Source organism: Oncorhynchus nerka, linkage group LG11, assembly GCF_034236695.1.
Source record: "Oncorhynchus nerka isolate Pitt River linkage group LG11, Oner_Uvic_2.0, whole genome shotgun sequence".
Lineage (NCBI taxonomy): Eukaryota > Metazoa > Chordata > Actinopteri > Salmoniformes > Salmonidae > Oncorhynchus > Oncorhynchus nerka.
The window spans coordinates 68,938,059-68,957,335 of record NC_088406.1 but is presented as its reverse complement, the minus strand read 5'-3'; positions in this window follow the sequence as shown (position 1 = coordinate 68,957,335).

The window sequence follows — 19,277 nt, the reverse complement described above, 5'->3', positions numbered from 1 at the left end:
CCATCTGAAGTTGTATCCATGCTCTATAACTGATCGGTACTGTTGTTACCACTTTGAGTGGTTTCATAATAGTAATCTATTATTAGTAGGCTAGTCTAGAAAGTACCTGAGCTGTTTATTGTTTGTCTGTTAAAACACTCCCTGTGTGTGTGTGTGTGTGTGTGTGTGTGTGTGTGTGTGTGTGTGTGTGTGTGTGTGTGTGTGTGTGTGTGTGTGTGTGTGTATCCACTCTTATCTCCCAGACTCCGTGTATCCCCGTCCCTGTGCATTATTTTAGTACTTCTCCATAAACGGCCTCCTCAGTGCCTCCCACGTCGACACCTCGGGCCGGCCGCAAATCCCATCCGTTTTATGAAGAGATCCACATTTTTATGGCAGGATTCACGGCAGCATTACCTCTTCCAGGCAGAAAATCAAGAAGCTGCGTTCCCAGCGCTCCGGTACGCTCCGGTCGCCCCGTGTGTCAGAATTTGTTGTATTTCCCAAATGAGAAACACTGAGTGTAAAGAGAGAGGGCTATTTCCAGAAAACAAAGGAATAATCTCCACATATACACCCTATAAGGGCAAAGACACTAGGGGTTCGTTATCAAACAAACCGTTTTAGACAATTTGTTGAGATGGCTGATTTGTAGGATTTATAAGACTTTAAAAAGTTGTATTATTTTCAGTAATTTTGAAGTCAGTACTGTATGTGTTTCTATATCAAATAATCTATTATCGTAGTGTATATTGGTCCCTGAGGTCATTTCCTTTCATCTATGGTTCTGCGGCTCAAAACCAGTGTATATAGAGGGGATGTTTTCGCTTTATGACTCTGAACGATAAAACATCAACACCCACACTGCAAAACCCCGGAGTGCATGCTCTTAGCGGCCATTTTGTTTTTTCTGGCTATCCGCCTTGTAGGTGTAGTGGGTTATTGCTAATAGAGGCGTCGTTCTCGCTTCTCCCTTATCAGGCAGAGAGCAGTGCCTCTCCTGTTCTCCTCAGCCTAGCAGGGGTCCCTCTCCTAACGCCCCCAAATCCCCTTCCTGCCCCCTTCGCCCCTGCCACCTCCATGGAACCTCAAATCCCATCCCCATGGGGTGCCAACGGTTCCTCTGAGCCTACCCTGCCTACATCACCTCCCCGCACCCCCCTTCACCACTCTTCAACCCCCTTCCCCACTGTCCTCATATTCGCCTTCCTTGAAAAGAGCCCAAAAAAGCACACTAATGTAAATAAATCCCTGTCTCATCTTTCTTCCCCGTCTCTCTTTATCCTTTTAGATATAATGGATGGTAAATGTTGCCCAAATCCATTGCCTTTCTTACCACTGAAGAAACTACCGTCAGCAAGATAACCATCACATTAGACACCATCGGGATATCCTCACAAATCATAATCAATGGACCTCAAATGCTGCCGTGATGGCGCAATCATCACAGATAGAACGCGGCTGCTGAAATTGTCTGGGATGTTTTTCTGATGAATGATCAGATGTACAGTATGTTGCACAGTATGTTGAAATATTAAGGGGTTTTCAAAGCTTGTCCTTCTGGCCCAAAATGGCCATTCTATGAGGAGGGCCGAGGCCCTGGAATGTAGTTAGTGAGGAGGAGACTGGGGAGGATAGACTTCCCTCCAATGAGGACACTATAGGGAACATTTTCATACTGGACCCCCCCCCCCGGATGGCTCCCCAGTGTCCTCCTTCCTAAGTAGCATTCCAGGGCCACGTCTGCCTCATAGGTCACCATTTTGGGCCAAAAGTAACTTACTATTTCAACATACTACCATAAATCTGATCCTTAATCAAAAACAATTGTGTGGGTGGCTGTATCTGTTCCCTCTAGTGTGTCCTCATCAGGGGAGGGAGGTTCTATCCTGTCCAGTAACTCTCACATGACCACTATACACACGAACGGTGTCTGTGAAGGAGCACAGTTCTGTCTGCACATTCATTTTTCTGAACACAAAGTACCTGTTTCCCACATTATTGACACTAAATACTGTACTGCGCGCATTATTCCGGGTTATTATGGTAAAGGGGAATGTGTACTCAATAACCTACTTCCATACCATAGTAAGTAATTGGGGTGTAGACAAACATTTAGACAAAACATGGAGACAAACATTTCTCCTACTACTTTGGCCTGGTGATTTGTTGAAAAAGAAACCAACTAGTGTTTGTTCTCTTCTTTTTTAATGTAGGACGAAGAGCTGATCGCCAGACGCACAGCGAAGCAGCCATACTGGGCTTTCCTGAGAGACCAATGGATTTTTCTCTTTCAAAATATATATAAATCCCATTGGTTCTTTTGATTTTGAAGAGGACCGGATTGGTCAGATGACTTCCATTTACGCGGCATACCGACTCCCTGGTAAGAACGTTTCTATTTGATTTGATTCTATTCACTGAAGCCTGTTAAAGTCATTCCTTGACACTTTACATCAAATGCAATACAATGTTTGAATAATTATTAAGTAGATCGTTCTAATTCATGCTATAAACAAATATAAATGAGAAGGAATGTATTACATGCATTTCAAAACCCCGGTAGAATCCAGTGTCGTTGTAGAATCCATATTTCTGCCTGCACTCACATGGCAGCTCGTATTCCCTGAGACACCCTCTGCTTACGTCACTTCCTGTTGAGAAAGCCCCAGCATTTCGAGACCTAATGAAATGCTTATGACAAACTCAGCTAGCCAATCAGCGTGTGTACAGCAGGCGAATCAAAGCCAGTGCCTTCTTGCGATATTACTATGCACACCAACGCTTTGGTGTGGATGCGTAGTGCACATCACGCCATTCGGGGGCAGAGTTTTTCGGAGTACTAGAAGTGTTTGAAATGACATTGTCCCACATATCACTTTGGAATTATACCCCCTCCATTCTATCTTTCAGAAATGTTTTGACAATGAATAGAGCAGCATCTCAGCGAAGTAGGGCAACGATGGCGGGGTCTGCATTCACAAGATATGCATTTTAGAATGCAAGACATTTTGGGCTGAAGTTATTTGAATAGGCTATTCATTAAAAGTCACCAGTAGTGCATCTAAGTTCATCACTATGTATGTACTGTAATTATATATTGTAATTATATACTGTATTTATTTACTGTAATTTGTTCTGACTGGCCACAGAAGCGCGTCTTCCTCAGTTTGTGACATGAACTGACGTTTTTTTGAACAGTCTTCACTTCACAGGGCTCTTTTGGAAACGACACATATTTTTGGGTTAAGAATTTCTTTCTCTGCAAAGAAAGAGAGAAGGGAGCCTGGGTCAGGTGGTGGCAGTTGAGGGGGCATGGTTCAAATGATGTTTTCACCCGATTGAATGGCAAGAGTTGGAGTATATATTATTGGGCTTTCACGCAGATAATACCGGTTGATGAAAGCGTTGTTTTGATGTGCCACAGCCAGGGCGATAGGGAGGCTGTATTCTCTGATAACTTCATCGCAGCGTGGGGTCAGAACGCTAGTAGAGAGAGAGAGAGAACACAGAGAGAAGGGGATTAAGGCAAGCGCTGCATTTTGGAACCTCAGCCGGAGACCACCTGCTGAGTCACAGGGCCCTGGACTATAGCTACTGTTTCTGATGCTAATGCCATTGTCTGTCTGCCTGCCTCTATCTATCCTCTCTCTATCCTCTCTCTGCCCCTCTCTCTCCCTGTCTCTCTCTCTCTCTCTCTCCATTTCTCTCTTTCTTTCTCGCTCTCTTCCCTCTCTCTGTCTTTCTCTTCTCTCTCAATCTCTCCAGCTCTCTCTCTATTTTCTGTCTCTCTCTGTCTCTCTCTCTATTTCTCTCTCCCCCTTCTCACCCCTCTGTAAGAGAAGAGAGAGTTTCTTCCCCTTTCATGAGGAAGGATTAGCCGGTGGACATTTTTCTTCTTCTACCCCTTTTCAGCAATGCCAAAGAAGAATCCATTTTCCTATTGGTTGCCATAGAGAGTGACATGTACAAAGAGCGTGAACTATACGATTGTAGATGTGTCCGGTGTCCAGTTCTTCCTCCCTTTCGTCACGAGAGAGGAACTTTCAGCGAAAATACAACTTTTAAAAAGAGAAGAAAAAAAGCTATTCAAAGATAATTATCTACAGGAGGGGTCAACTCTTGAAAAAGCCACATTTCTTTCTCTTGTGAATTGGAACTAATGGTTTGTATGGGGAGGCGTAGGGTTAACCGCCGTCTGTGAGTCTATCTGACTAAGGCCTTTTCTCCATCTGGGGGACAGAGGGGATCTGGAAAGCACCTCTTTTTTTTTACTGTCACCGTAGGTGGGAGCTTTTGGGAGCTGAAGATGACTATCAAATGGCGTTTACGTTTACAATGTCGTCACGTTACATTATTTGGCTCGGCACAAGAAAGCATGAAAGTCGGCTAACAGATAATAATAATAAAAAACGCTATTCAAATATTTCCTTACCTCAGTTTGAGTTAGTCACTCATAATATTAACATAACATACAGTATGTACATACTATTATGTCATACCATACAAGGCTATTATTGACCTAAATGGGAGGTTCATACTCCTTAAACGAGGCTATGGATATTGGGCATGTTAAACAGCTGGAGGTTGGGTCTCGTGACCTGTCAAAACGTTATTGTATCACCGAAGCTTTATTAGAAGATCACATTGGGGAGTCAGTCAAACAGTGAGCAGACACTCCCTTGTGTAGCCTATAGGTCTTGTGATATACACCGCTGTAGATGCATCGATATTGCATGTTTCATGGGAGCCAGGAGGTCAGGTCCTTTGATGGAAGGAAGTCAGGTTCAGTCATTTCCTCTAGCATGTCCTGCTCCATGAATAACAGTGGTGATAAATGACTACAGGACTGCGAGCTAGAGGAGACCGTAGAAGGACAGCCGCCACCGTACACCACGCAGGTGTCCAACCACGTCTGGTTCCACTTTACCCAGCATGCAGGAGGAGACGCCAATACCTTTTAGGCTATGCGCTCGCACGACATCGGTAATGTGCAGCGTAGGAGCCTCCCTATCCCTGGAGAGAAGGAGATCTGGGGAGATTTTGGGAGAGTTCAGCAGATCAAGTACGATATCGCTAAGATGTTTAGTGCGCTAAGTCGTGGTTCAATATCCTGTTGTGTATTTATTGTTGTGTCTCTTCATGCATTAAACTCTTTGTCTTGCCTTTTTACCGTAGAATGTAGGAAAAATGTGGCTCCTCGACTGATTCATCGAAACCCTCCAAACACATTAACATGTCAGTTTGGTTTGCTTTTATTTGAGGCCTTTTTGTGATATTCTCTGTAGCGTTTCACATGTTTCCCAGAGCCTTGTCTGCAGTCAGCGGAGGACATCCTCCAACGACGAGAAGGACTTAATTGGCCTGTCAGTCTTTTGATTAGCGCGGACAATGTTTTTCAAACCTCCTCATATTAATGTGTCCCTCTCCCCTCCGCTAGAGACTGGTCAGAGAGGCTTGCTGATCCCTCCTGCCAACTCTAAATAGCGTGTTCCTGGAAAGAGCTCCACATGGGCAATTATACAATTACATCACTGCAGATTCAGACAGATGTCTCATAATATGTCTGAGATGTAATCATTCTTCACCTAATGTGTTTAGAGAAGAAAAATGATCTCAAATGCACACAATGTAGATGTCTTTGTGGTAATGTGGTATGACTCTCAAGCGCACAACAGTTACGACTACTACTACCACTAATATTATTAATACATTCATAGTAAGAATTAAACAATAATACTTGTACGCATTTGTACAATTGTGTGGTTTGCTACAGTATATCTCTGTCTGTCTTTTCAGATAAATGCATGTACTTGAAGGGATTACAACAGTCTTTCACTTTTTCTTTCTGCCCCTCGCCTGGCTGACTGCAGACAGGATTAGTTGTAAAATAAAAACGCTAAGACATATTTTTCACTGTTCTTAGCATAGACTATTCGTCACCCATGAACTCTTTGTTAATCCGTCCTCAAGCGACAATGTCTTGTCCAATAACTGGGAGCATTACTGCAGAGAGATGCCTTCAGAGAACATACCTGACCATTTAACCCGGAGTTAAACTAAAGTGAACTGTGTCCTCTGCAGTGCCACCCCTTTCCTGAAAATACCAGGCTCAGAACGGAGACGGAGACTAGGAAGGGATCCACACTCTATTGTTCTAAGATGGCTGACTGTTTAAAAAAATAACATCTTTCCCTTTAATTGCTTCGAACATAAAACACAGAAAATCCCCCCGCTGCTCAGGGCTCCCAGCCTCCCAGAAGTAGGATTTTGGTCATGATTGATTGTTTACCTCTTTAAATGCGTTGTTGGATGCTAAGGCCAAACTATTATAGTAAAGCTGGGAGGATAGAGGAGAGGGTTGGGGCTGTTCCCTGGCGCCAGTGGTAAAGCCCGTTGACATTGTCATCGACTTAGACTGGCCACACAAACACCCCCTTGAGACACCATTGTTATGGGGGGGGGGGGGGGGGACAGTGGGCAGCCACACTGTAGACTATTCTCTATTATTGTGACAGGTAATGTGATACAACTGTATGATGGTTTTAATAATGATAATTATGTCTTCCTAGCATATAGGCTTTCTATGCTTTCTTTGAAGTTACTCAAGTATAATATTTGGTCATTATAATTCAGCTGTTTGAAAGTCCAACACGGATGATCGCACGTACCGCCTCAAGCCAAAACAAATATTACAGTAGCATATATTTTCTGTTGATAACCATGAATTTGAAAGATGAGCAATTTCAATGTCCAGTTGTCCATTCTTTAGAAGATCCACAGACATATCATGACTGGGTCATTTCATCATCGTAGACTCATTTTCCCAAGCCCGCCAGTGACCAGCCTAATATTATGTCTGAATCCATCTGAACAGTATGAATAGAGACTCATGAATATGTATCTATGTTTCTGAATCATTTTCAGGCTTATCAACTTCAGATTGACAGCAGAAAGGTCACGATTCATAATAATATATGCCATTTAGCGCATGATTTCATTCAAAGCGACCTACAACAGTGAGTGCGTACCATTTTGTGCTGGTGGCCCCAGCGGGAATCAAACCCACGGTCCTGGTGTTGCTAGCGCACCAGGCTCTTACCAACTGAACCACACAGGACCATTCATAGGCTTCGCTGAATGAAAACTGCATAATTTAATTATCTTTCTTGATTTCCTTTATGATTCTTTTAATCCCAGTTAGTGGTCCCAAAAGCGGCCTAATATTGTGATTGGGACTGACAGGGTTATGGAAATGGATGAGATCTGTTTGAAAGGTGACCTTTTAGAGCGGGACTCTCAGGACCCGCGGTCACAATACAGCTGCCTCAGCTCTTTAGTTCCCGTCTCCGTGTGTCACGTCAAAATATCTCCCCCTCATCAAGAAAACAGAAAAACTAGGGCCCCCCGTTCCCCAAAGCAGTCTGAGGGAAATATCAACCATTATCACACCTGAGGCCCTTCTATTCTGATAACATCTAGTGCTACATGCTAATCACACTCTCCCTTTCTAATAGGTGATGCTAATGCTAACTAAGACCCAGAAGGCTTACAGTGTGTATTGGTTCCACATGTTAAGGCCAATCAGACCAAGAGATTACTTCATTACTCAAGGTGCCTCGGACGATTACCCTATGGATGCTAATGTTGCATACACATTATACATGCTAAAGTCGTTTTTTCCTCAAGGTGTTGAAATATATGAACTCTATATGGAATGTAATACTAGGCTGGCCGTGACTAGCAAGTCTCAGTGATGTTATTGAGACACTCAGAGGTGTGTGTGTGTGTGTGTGTGTGTGTGTGTGTGTGTGTGTGTGTGTGTGTGTGTGTGTGTGTGTGTGTGAGCGAGGGAGCCGAGGTAGAGTAATATAGTTATGCTGCCAGTGTTGTTTTAATGTAGACATTACTATGGGAGAAGGCAGGCTAACTCATGCTATAAACTCCAGATCCAGCCGAGACATATCGCAGGGAACTGCAAACTGCAAATGGTCCCTTTCAGAGTTTCTCATCGCTTGTTCCGTTCTGTAAAAACACTTTGTAAGCAGGCTTCATTTCAGAGTCCCTCCATCCATACATTTGATACGTTTTGGGAAAAGCAAAACAGTGCCGTCGCCCCCGTACCAAACTGTCTGGGATTTTTTTTCAATATCTCATGAAATATGCATTTTAGTACTCCGAGTTTGATGATGTCAGGGAGAGGAAGGTGTGGTGAACTTGCAGCGTTTCACAAAGATAGGCGTGTGATTTTAAAACAGGAAAAGCACTGCACTTGCACTTTCACTCGCTCCTCTTTCCAAAGCATTTTCTGAAATGTATTTATCACGAATCAAATAAACAGCACCAGCAGTGACCGCAACAAGCGTGTAAACTTTCAGAAACCATTGGATAGATTTACCCATATCAAGCTCTGGCCATGAACTAGTCAGCTCCCAATGGACGCCACTAAATACTGTAGATGTACTGCAGTCAATTGGGTGCTTATATAGCACCCTATTCCCTATATTGTGCCCTACTTTTGACTTTCACCCTGGTGAAAAGTAGTGCACTGCATTGGTCTTTCTATAAATAAAGGAGCCAATGTCTGACATCAGGGTCAACATTTCAAAATGGTTTGATATACATTTCATATATAGGGAATAGGGTTCCATGTGTGTTTACTTCAGTCTCCTCAAAATGAAATGATGAAAACCTTTTAAAGGGGTAATACAATTGTGTCTTGGCTTCTTCTTCTAAAGCTGTGGTCACCAACCTTTTCTGAGTCAAGATCACTTTCGCAGTCAAAAAGCAAGCCGAGATCTACTGCTCAGATTTTGTTTTACATTAACCTCACACAAACAGTTCTGTAGGAATGAGGTTTGGGCAGTAGGTCTAATACATTATCACAGCATATTGGCTATATAATTGGCCTGCCAATGTTGTTCATCAGACCACATTATATTTCAAAACTTGAGCTTTGATAACAAAATAGATCAATTGGTTTAACACTTGTGAGGCACTGAGCATGAATTGAAATCATTTGCTTTTTTATTTTACTGGACTGAGATCAAATCACGACGCCAGGGATCTTCAGGTCGAAAAGTCGGGAGCTCTAGAAAGATGCCCGAGTTTCCGACTTGGAATTCCGAGTTGGATGACCGTTCAAAACGATTTTTCCCAACCACCTCTCACGGTCCCTGCTCTCTCCTTCCTTTCCTCCGGTGAGACTGATGACCAGAGAGAGGGGACACCGTCTTCCACCTGCTCTCTCCTTCCTTTCCTCCGGTGAGACTGATGACCAGAGAGAGGGGACATCGTCTTCCACCTGCTCTCTCCTTCCTTTCCTCCGGTGAGACTGATGACCAGAGAGAGGGGACACCGTCTTCCACCTGCTCTCTCCTTCCTTTCCTCCGGTGAGACTGATGACCAGAGAGAGGGGACACCGTCTTCCACCTGCGCTCTCCTTCCTTTCCTCCGGTGAGACTGATGACCAGAGAGAGGGGACACCCTCTTCCACCTGCTCTCTCCTTCCTTTCCTCCGGTGAGACTGATGACCAGAGAGAGGGGACACCGTCTTCCACCTGCTCTCTCCTTCCTTCCTCCGGTGAGACTGATGACCAGAGAGAGGGGACACCGTCTTCCACCTGCTCTCTCCTTCCTTTCCTCCGGTGAGACTGATGACCAGAGAGAGGGGACACCGTCTTCCACCTGCTCTCTCCTTCCTTTCCTCCGGTGAGACTGATGACCAGAGAGAGGGGACACCGTCTTCCACCTGCTCTCTCCTTCCTTTCCTCCGGTGAGACTGATGACCAGAGAGAGGGGACACCGTCTTCCACCTGCTCTCTCCTTCCTTCCTCCGGTGAGACTGATGACCAGAGAGAGGGGACACCGTCTTCCACCTGCTCTCTCCTTCCTTTCCTCCGGTGAGACTGATGACCAGAGAGAGGGGACACCGTCTTCCACCTGCTCTCTCCTTCCTTTCCTCCGGTGAGACTGATGACCAGAGAGAGGGGACACCGTCTTCCACCTGCTCTCTCCTTCCTTTCCTCCGGTGAGACTGATGACCAGAGAGAGGGGACACCGTCTTCCACCTGCTCTCTCCTTCCTTTCCTCCGGTGAGACTGATGACCAGAGAGAGGGGACACCGTCTTCCACCTGCTCTCTCCTTCCTTCCTCCGGTGAGACTGATGACCAGAGAGAGGGGACACCGTCTTCCACCTGATGGCGAAACTCGAGTTGCACCGCATCTGCCTCATCACAAATTCATGTTGTTCCTATGACCAGAGAAAGTTAAATATTCCTTAATACTAAAATCAACACGACGAGCTGCTAATAAATATAATCAAATGCAGGGCTATCGATACTTGGCTACTCATTCATTGCAGCTGCAGCCCGAGCGGAAGTACGGAGAAGCATGTTTTGTAATAGTGTTGAATAAAAACAGTGCCAGTGCTGAATATAAACTTAAACTCACTCATAAAAACAGAAGCTCTTTGCTGTATTCGGTGACAGTCTCTGTGTGGTCAGGGTTTTAAAAGTTATTAAATCTTACGTAGGTTAGGAGCTTATTACACTTGGCTGTGGCCAGGGTCATGGAAGCTCTGTAGCCACAGTGATTTGAGCTATCCGATTGGGCAGCGCAGTAGGTGCACTCGATTTAGTCACAGATTTGCCGGTCAGCCGGGTAGGCGGAGTTTGTCTCGTGGGAACACTTTGTTTACCCGGAGCAAGACTTTTGAATCAAGTGCACCTACCGGCAACAGCTCAACACGATTTTAAAAAGGAGCGATCGACCGGTTGGCGACCACTGTTCTAAAGGGTAACTTGGCTCCTAAAGCGTTCAACTCTCTGACGTCTCACAGTAACGTGACAAGCAAGGCCAGTTAGCATGTGTGACTCTGTGAAATAGCTCGCCTGTGACAGCACATGTGAATCAGGAATGTCATGTAATTGGGAGATCGGCCAGAAAGAAATAAAAACTGATATGGTCTCACTGACATGACCTGGACTGAGCTAGAGGGGTCAAAGGTCTGTGGGAGCAGAGCTGTATGCTTTACAGAGTCTAGAGTCTATGAAAATAACAGGTAAAAACCCTCTGGCTAGCCAGCCATATTCACCAGCCACTAAACACAGTTAGGGCTTTTAGTCAGTAAATGTGGATCTGATCTGTGTATGGTTATGTGTGTTTAGCCTCACTATAAGCACTGTGTGTGTGTGTGTGTGTGTGTGTGTGTGTGTGTGTGTGTGTGTGTGTGTGTGTGCGTGTGCGTGTGCGTAGCCCCACCATAAGGACACGGCTTAAGACTCAACCGGGCGCATTAGCAAGAGAAAACAGGCGTAGTGTTTCCCTCCCCAAACCACAGATGAATGACATCACCTCGAGCGCATACCTGCAATTGATTAAACTGCTGTTAAGCGGTGTTCTAAAGTGACTCCAGCTATCTGTTTTCATGCAGCCAAGGACCGTACGATTTGAATTATTACTCGTTTTTGATACGTCGGACTCGGGCCAATAGTTTTTAATGGAATTCTGTTCTTCTATCGTCTGTTACTACAACATTCTGGTGTTTGTGTTCTGGATTTTCAAACATAATATGCCCAAAGTGTACAATAACACTCTGCTTTTTTACCACTTACTGTTCTTATTTGACACATTTATTTGAGAGAGCGACCCTCAGTAAGGGGAAAATAAAACAGAAACGTTATACATTTCCTTTTAAAGGAATGACATGTGGTGTTTCCTTGCTTGGTAGGTAGACATGCACACACACACCCAGGCAGTCAGGGCCCCACTAGGTGGTCCTGGAGGAGACCTGTTGGCTCCTAAGTATCACTGACGTGTTATTATTACCAAATAACATCATAATTCCTGGAGGAAAGAAGGAGAAATGTTCCCATTCTGTTCAAATGTGGTTATAATCATTTGATTTAATACCTGTTACTGTATTACTGATGACTAAAATGTTCGCTGGGAGTTGAGAGTTGAGAGCTGGGAGTTGAGAGTTGAGAGTTGAGAGCTGAAAGTTGAGAGTTGAGAGCTGGGAGTTGTGAGTTGAGAGGAGAGCTGGGAGTTGAGAGCTGGGAGTTGAGAGTTGCGTGACCATTGAAAAAAAGCACTTGATTTTGGCTTCTTGAGGGAATTGAGTAGTCTAGGTACCAGACCAGTTTGTGCGGATCATTCCACCCCTTGTCGTATGCCAAACAAGAGTGGCAAGGAGTGGAATAATAGCACAAACTGATCTGGGACCAGGCCATCCGTTTTGTCACCAAAGCCCCATACACTACCCACCATTGCGACCTGTACGCTCTCGTTGGTTGGCCCTCGCTTCATACTCATCGCCAAACCCACTGGCTACAGGTTATGTAATAGTCTCTGCTAGGTAAAGCCCCGCCTTATCTCAGCTCACCATAGCAGCACCCACTCGTAGCACGCGCTCCAGCAGGTATATCTCACTGGTCACCCCCAAAGCCAATTCCTCCTCTGGTCGTCTTTCCTTCCAGTTCTCTGCTCCCCATGACTGGAACAAATTGCAAAACTCTCTGAAGCTGGAGACTCACATCTCCCTCACTAGCTTTAAGCACCAGCTGTCAGAGCAGTTTACAGATCACTGCACCTGTACATAGCCCATCTGTAAACAGCTCATCTATCTACCTACCTCATCCCCATACTGGTATTTATTGATTTAGCTCCTTTGCACCCCAGTATCTCTACCTGCACATTCATCTTCTGCCGATCTACCATTCCAGTGTTTAATTGCTATATTGTAATTACTTCGCCACCATGGCCTATTTATTTTCTTAACTTACCTCATTTGCACTCACTGCATATAGACTTTTTGTTTTCTTTTGTTCTACTGTATTATTGACTGTATGTTTTGTTTATTCCATTTGTAACTCTGTGTTGTTGAATGTGTCGAATTGCTACGCTTTATCTTGGCCAGGTCACAGTTGTAAATGAGAACTTGTTCTCAACTAGCCTACCTGGTTAAATAAAGGTGAAATAAATTCAAATTCAAATAAATTGAAAAGATTCTCTTACCACACACAACTTGTTTTCGGGTTGATTCTTTCTTTACACACCAGTGTTTATTTACAGTCTTTCTGCTCAGGGGTTCATCATGTTTCCCATCATGTGTGAAGATGTTTAGCATCATCACAAACACTTTGGTTTCAGAGGCTCACTGGCCATGCAGTTCTAAACACTGCTTAGTTATATCACTTTGGTTTCAGAGGCTCACTGGCCATGCAGTTCTAAACACTGCTTAGTTATATCACTTTGGTTTCAGAGCTTCACTGGCCATGCAGTTCTTAACACTGCTTAGTTAAATCACTTTGGTTTCAGAGGCTCACTGGCCATGCAGTTCTAAACACTGCTTAGTTAAATCACTTTGGTTTCAGAGGCTCACTGGCCATGCAGTTCTAAACACTGCTTAGTTATATCACTTTGGTTTCAGAGGCTCACTGGCCATGCAGTTCTAAACACTGCTTAGTTATAAATCACTTTGGTTTCAGAGGCTCACTGGCCATGCAGTTCTAAACACTGCTTAGTTATGTCACTTTGGTTTCAAGCTGCAGTCTGGGACTGGTATATCCATTTGTGGATATGTAAATTAAGGGCATATAGCTGTTTATTCTTGGAGAATACAGTTTAGTTCAACAGCCATAACCCAGAATGTGCTTGTTTTATGAATATGAGAGTGGTTACATTGAGCTCGAGTCCATCAGCAGTTCTATCTAAATAAGTGTCAGCTGTTTGTTTTATCACAGACTTCATTTACATTTAAGTCATTTAGCACTTCCCCTTTAAGCAGCTGTCCATCCATGCTGTTCTAAACACTCCTGTCCTTAGTTACTGTCGTTATGTAGAGAAGCACATCGGGCACAAAATGTTTCCAGGATGTTTCCAGGAGAGATACAGACTCTGATCTCTGTGATCACTACTTTGAAGAGGATGGGTGGAAGCCCAGACCATTTAACACAATCAACATAGCCTCTCCTGGTGTATCATTTTTCCAAGCTCATACTTTACACAGAGGCCTACTGAGAACTCACATGATACTCTAATTACTCTCAATTATACTGCAGTACAGCGTAGACTGATTCAAATAGGATGTTGTCCAAGGATGAGAACTGTGACGCAAAATATTGATCAAACATATAATTGTCACGCCTACTGGTCCCTTCACCCCTCTATCCCTTCATCCCCTTTTTCTTCCAGATGGGGTCAGCAGGTCAGATTAAAAGCAGTGAATGAGTTTATTATTCTCTGTGTGTGTGTGTGTGTGTGCGTGCGTGCGAAACATTACAATCTCAAAGTCAATCTCAAAAGTCTAGTATGTCCCCTATACATTATGCGGTACATGTAAAGCTTGAATCCACTTGTTTAACCCATACCCCTCCAGCAGTCTCTTTCTATGGAGGCTGCCCTGGGTGAAGTCAAGGAGGTGATCCTGGTATCCTGGGTGAAGTCAAGGAGAGGATCCTGGTATCCTGGGTGAAGTCAAGGAGGTGATCCTGGTATCCTGGGTGAAGTCAAGGAGAGGATCCTGGTATCCTGGGTGAAGTCAAGGAGAGGATCCTGGTATCCTGGGTGAAGTCAAGGAGGTGATCCTGGTATCCTGGGTGAAAGAAATCAACCCCGGAAGACTTAACTAAGACAGTGTGGTGGAAAAAAAGGAGTAGCATTTGAATGGGAACGAAAATAGAAGCTTTGTCTCCCTCTGTCCTACTGAGGTCACAGAGTAGGACAGAGGAGGTGAGGTGTCTCATCTCCCATCAATACTGGTCTAAAGACAACAGGGAGGATCACAGTAACCTAGACAGTATACCAGAGAGAAAAGAAGAGAATGGGAGAGAGAGGGAGGGAGAGGGGGAGAGAGGGAGAGGTACAGTATTAATCATTGGGCCTTGTTCCCTCACCTCCCTCTCCCCCTTCCTATAAATGGCACACAGCTAGAGACTCTCTCGCACCAAGCAGCACATATCTGGAGAGATGAGGTCAGGCCTGAAATATATGGTGGCCTGTTGTTGAAGTGATGGAGCTAGAGGGAAATAAAGTGAAGGAATTCATCACCGTAGATAACCTCTCTCGAGAGAGGCCACAGCACACCTAGTATCAATGCTTATAATGTCCTACAGTAAACCAACAGTACAGCCCACCGAGTATCAATGCTTATAATGTCCTACAGTAAACCAACAGTACAGCCCACCTACTATCAATGCTTATAATGTCCTACAGTAAACCAACAGTACAGCCCACCTAGTATCAATGCTTATAATGTCCTACAGTAAACCAACAGTACAGCCCACCTAGTATCAATGCTTATAATGTCCTACAGTAAACCAACTGTACAGCCCACCTACTATCAATGCTTATAATGTCCTACAGTAAACCAACAGTACAGCCCACCTAGTATCAATGCTTATAATGTCCTACAGTAAACCAACAGTACAGCCCACCTAGTATCAATGCTTATAATGTCCTACAGTAAACCAACAGTACAGCCCACCTATTATCAATGCTTATAATGTCCTACAGTAAACCAACAGTACAGCCCACCTAGTATCAATGTCCTACAGTAAACCAACTGTACAGCCCACCTAGTATCAATGCTTATAATTTCCTACAGTAAACCAACAGTACAGCCCACCTAGTATCAATGCTTATAATGTCCTACAGTAAACCAACAGTACAGCCCACCTAGTATCAATGCTTATAATGTCCTACAGTAAACCAACTGTACAGCCCACCTAGTATCAATGCTTATAATGTAAACCAACTGTATAGTATCAATGTCCTACAGTAAACCAACAGTACAGCCCACCTAGTATCAATGCTTATAATGTCCTACAGTAAACCAACTGTACAGCCCACCTACTATCAATGCTTATAATGTCCTACAGTAAACCAACTGTACAGCCCACCTACTATCAATGTATATAATGTCCTACAGTAAACCAACAGTACAGCCCACCTAGTATCAATGCTTATAATGTCCTACAGTAAACCAACAGTACAGCCCACCTAGTATAATTGCTTATTTTAAGGCCATTGCACATACAAGAGTATTGATTATAGTGCTGATGGACGGTGTACATATTGTTTTTCTTATTTGTGTGGAGGTGTAGTAAAGAGCATAGAGGTAGTATGGGTCATATCAATGGTGAAATTGGTACTATGTTGACCGTCAGGTGTAATTTCTGAGTACACTTGTACAGAAAAGTACACCTCTAAATGTGTTTCCAGTGTTATCTGGAAGGCAACATCCTGTTGTGTCCTACATGAACACATCCTGTATGTGGTGAACTGTTGTTCTCCATCTTTAGTCAAGTCATGTGTGAGTCCAAACATGTAATGATACTGTACATGCTGCACCTGTACTAATATATAGAATCTAGTGTATATTCTGTACTAATATATATAATCTAGTGTATATTCTGTACTAATATATAGAATCTAGTGTATATTCTGTACTAATATATAGAGTCTATTGTATATCCTGTACTAATATATAGAATCTAGTGTATATTATGTACTAATATATAGAATATATTGTATATCCTGTACTAATATATAAAATATAGTGTATGTCCTGTACTAATATATAGAATCTAGTGTATGTCCTGTACTAATATGTAGAATCTAGGGTATGTCCTGTACTAATATGTAGAATCTAGGGTATGTCCTTGCACTAATATATGGAATCTATTGTATATCCTGTACTGATATATAGAATCTAGTGTATATCCTGCACTGATATATAGAATCTAGTGTATGTCCTGTACTAATATATAGAATCTAGTGTATATCCTGTAATGTACGTGTTAAAGTGTATATCTTGTACTGTACGTGTTAAAGTGTATATCCTGTACTAATATATAGAATCTAGTGTGTATCCTTTACTGTATGTGTTAAAGTGTATATCTTGTACTGTACATGTTAAAGTGTATATCCTGTACTAATATATAGAATCTAGTGTATATCCTGTACTGTACGTGTTAAAGTGTATATCTTGTACTGTACGTGTTAAAGTGTATATCCTGTACTAATATATAGAATCTAGTGTATATCCTATACTGTACATGTTAAAGTGTATTTCCTGTACTGTACGTGTTAAAGTGTATATCCTGTACTGTACATGTTAAAGTGTATTTCCTGTACTGTACGTGTTAAAGTGTATATCCTGTATGTGCAGCACTCCATCTGGGCTGCATTAGTGTGTGCATGGGCCGTGTGAAATGCTCATCTGGTTTGCGCTGTGTTCGTGTGTGTGTGCCTTTGCATGCGTGTGTGTGTGCGTGTGCGCCCTAGTTGGGAGTTGGCTGGAGATGAGGGGACCCTGAAGCCCAGAGGGATGGACAGAGTGGTGGAGAGAGAGCAGCCTGGTCACTAGAAACGCACGTTGATTTGGGACGTTTGAAAAGGTCCTGAGGACGTCCATACGCTCACCAAAACAACGATGCGACACCACTGGGCTCAAACTCACCACACTCAGAGCCAGAGCACGCTGCTTAGACAGCTGCACCACAGCAGTCCACAATGCTCTTGTAAGCACGGAGAGTACTTGATGACACGACATAAATGGAAACAGAGCATTATTAAAAATGTTTTCGTTTTATGCTTTTCCCAAACCATAGCCCTAAACATAATCACTCTGAATTAAAACCTAAACTGAACCCTTTCATTTGTTTCTGTTTAAACCCTGTTACCAGATGGAATTAATGGATCAAAAATTGACGTTCATCCAATTACGTCAAATCCCGAAGTGAAACTATGAGATCAGGTTGCAGCGAGAGAGAGAGAGAGAGAGATAGATAGGGAGGGTTGGAGAGAGTAGAGAGAGTAGAGAGTGAGAGAGACCAGGCAGGCTGTTGACATTGACTCGTCCTAACACTTCACCAGTCATGTGAAAGATGCTCCGGGAGGAGGGGTTACAGAGCAGACTCACTGCCTCACAGCTACAAACGCATCGTCATTCTGTGTGTGTCCTGTGCATTTTGCTGTGTATACCATTACCTACTACACTATACATGTGTCTGGTCATGTGTTCGTAACAGTATCTGTATACATAGGCTACTTATTTGAGTGCATCTGATCTACCTTCCTGCAAATACAGGGCCTTGCCCTTGCCCTTGCCCTGTGACCTATGGTCAGTAACTCCATTCTGTGCAGGAGGACAGGCAGGCGTGTAGCCATGCCTCTCGCTGTGTCTCTGCCCCTGTCTGGGACCCCAGAGGTCTTGTGCCAAGCTGTAGGCAGCTCTGCTCCATCCCTGGTTCTGGGCAGCCCCAGAGGCACAGCTTCTGGGATCAGCGATGGCACACGTGTCACTTCCACATGTCACTGTGTGTCTCTCTGTCCGTCCGCCCGTCTGTTCCTCAGTTTGACTTATCTCTTATTTTCTGTTGATGGGGAACAGGGAATAAATCTGCATTCTTTTGGTTGGAAAATCAAATGTCCCCCCAGGTGTGTGTGTGTGTGTGTGTGTGTGTGCACGTGCGTGTCTGTGTCTGTGTGTGTGTGTGTTAATGTGTGGTAGTGAGGGAGGAACGAGGTGATGGAGTGGGATAGAGAGATGAAGTGCTTTGATGATGGTGATGTTGCTTCTATCTCACAGTTGGTATGAATGATTTCTGTGTGATTGGACCGTATCTGAAACACCAGGGGTTCTTTATTCTACTTTCTCACTTATTTATTTATCAATCTATCTCCCCTTTCAGCCAGAGCCCATCTATGTCTATTTACCGGCATTGCACAGCACTTTTTTTTGTGATTAGGCTGTTAGAATCAGTGGATGAACGTGTTCTTTTATTCTGAATAGAGTGTACGGAATGATTGATATCGGAGTGTACGGAATGATTGATATCCATAATTGGGAGGTTTTAGACCTGAGAGAGAACAATGTTACGGATAATGGCTTTTAATAGTGGTAACTTGTTGAGAATAGAGTGCTCTCTGAAAAGACTAAATATGATTTGTTTGGTTTCTCAGAGCAATTGAGCAATAATTGAAATACTGGCGCTGACCTAGAAAAAAATAAACAAAGTTGACATAAAAATTCTGAAGTTATTAACGTTAGATATGAATTCCTTCATGTGGATCTTGGGATACGTGCTGCAGTATTTATTTTCTATCCACGTTAGTTCCACTAGTTATACTGGTGTTTTTAGTTTTGCTGTGAAATTATTCACACAATAGCGGTTAGCATTTGTATTACCGGGTTCTAGTGTTTCCTTCCATCGTTCATTCACTATGTCATTAAACAGACAAAAACGGACTTCAAAGGTAGAGTGGGCATTGAATTAAATCCCCAATCAAT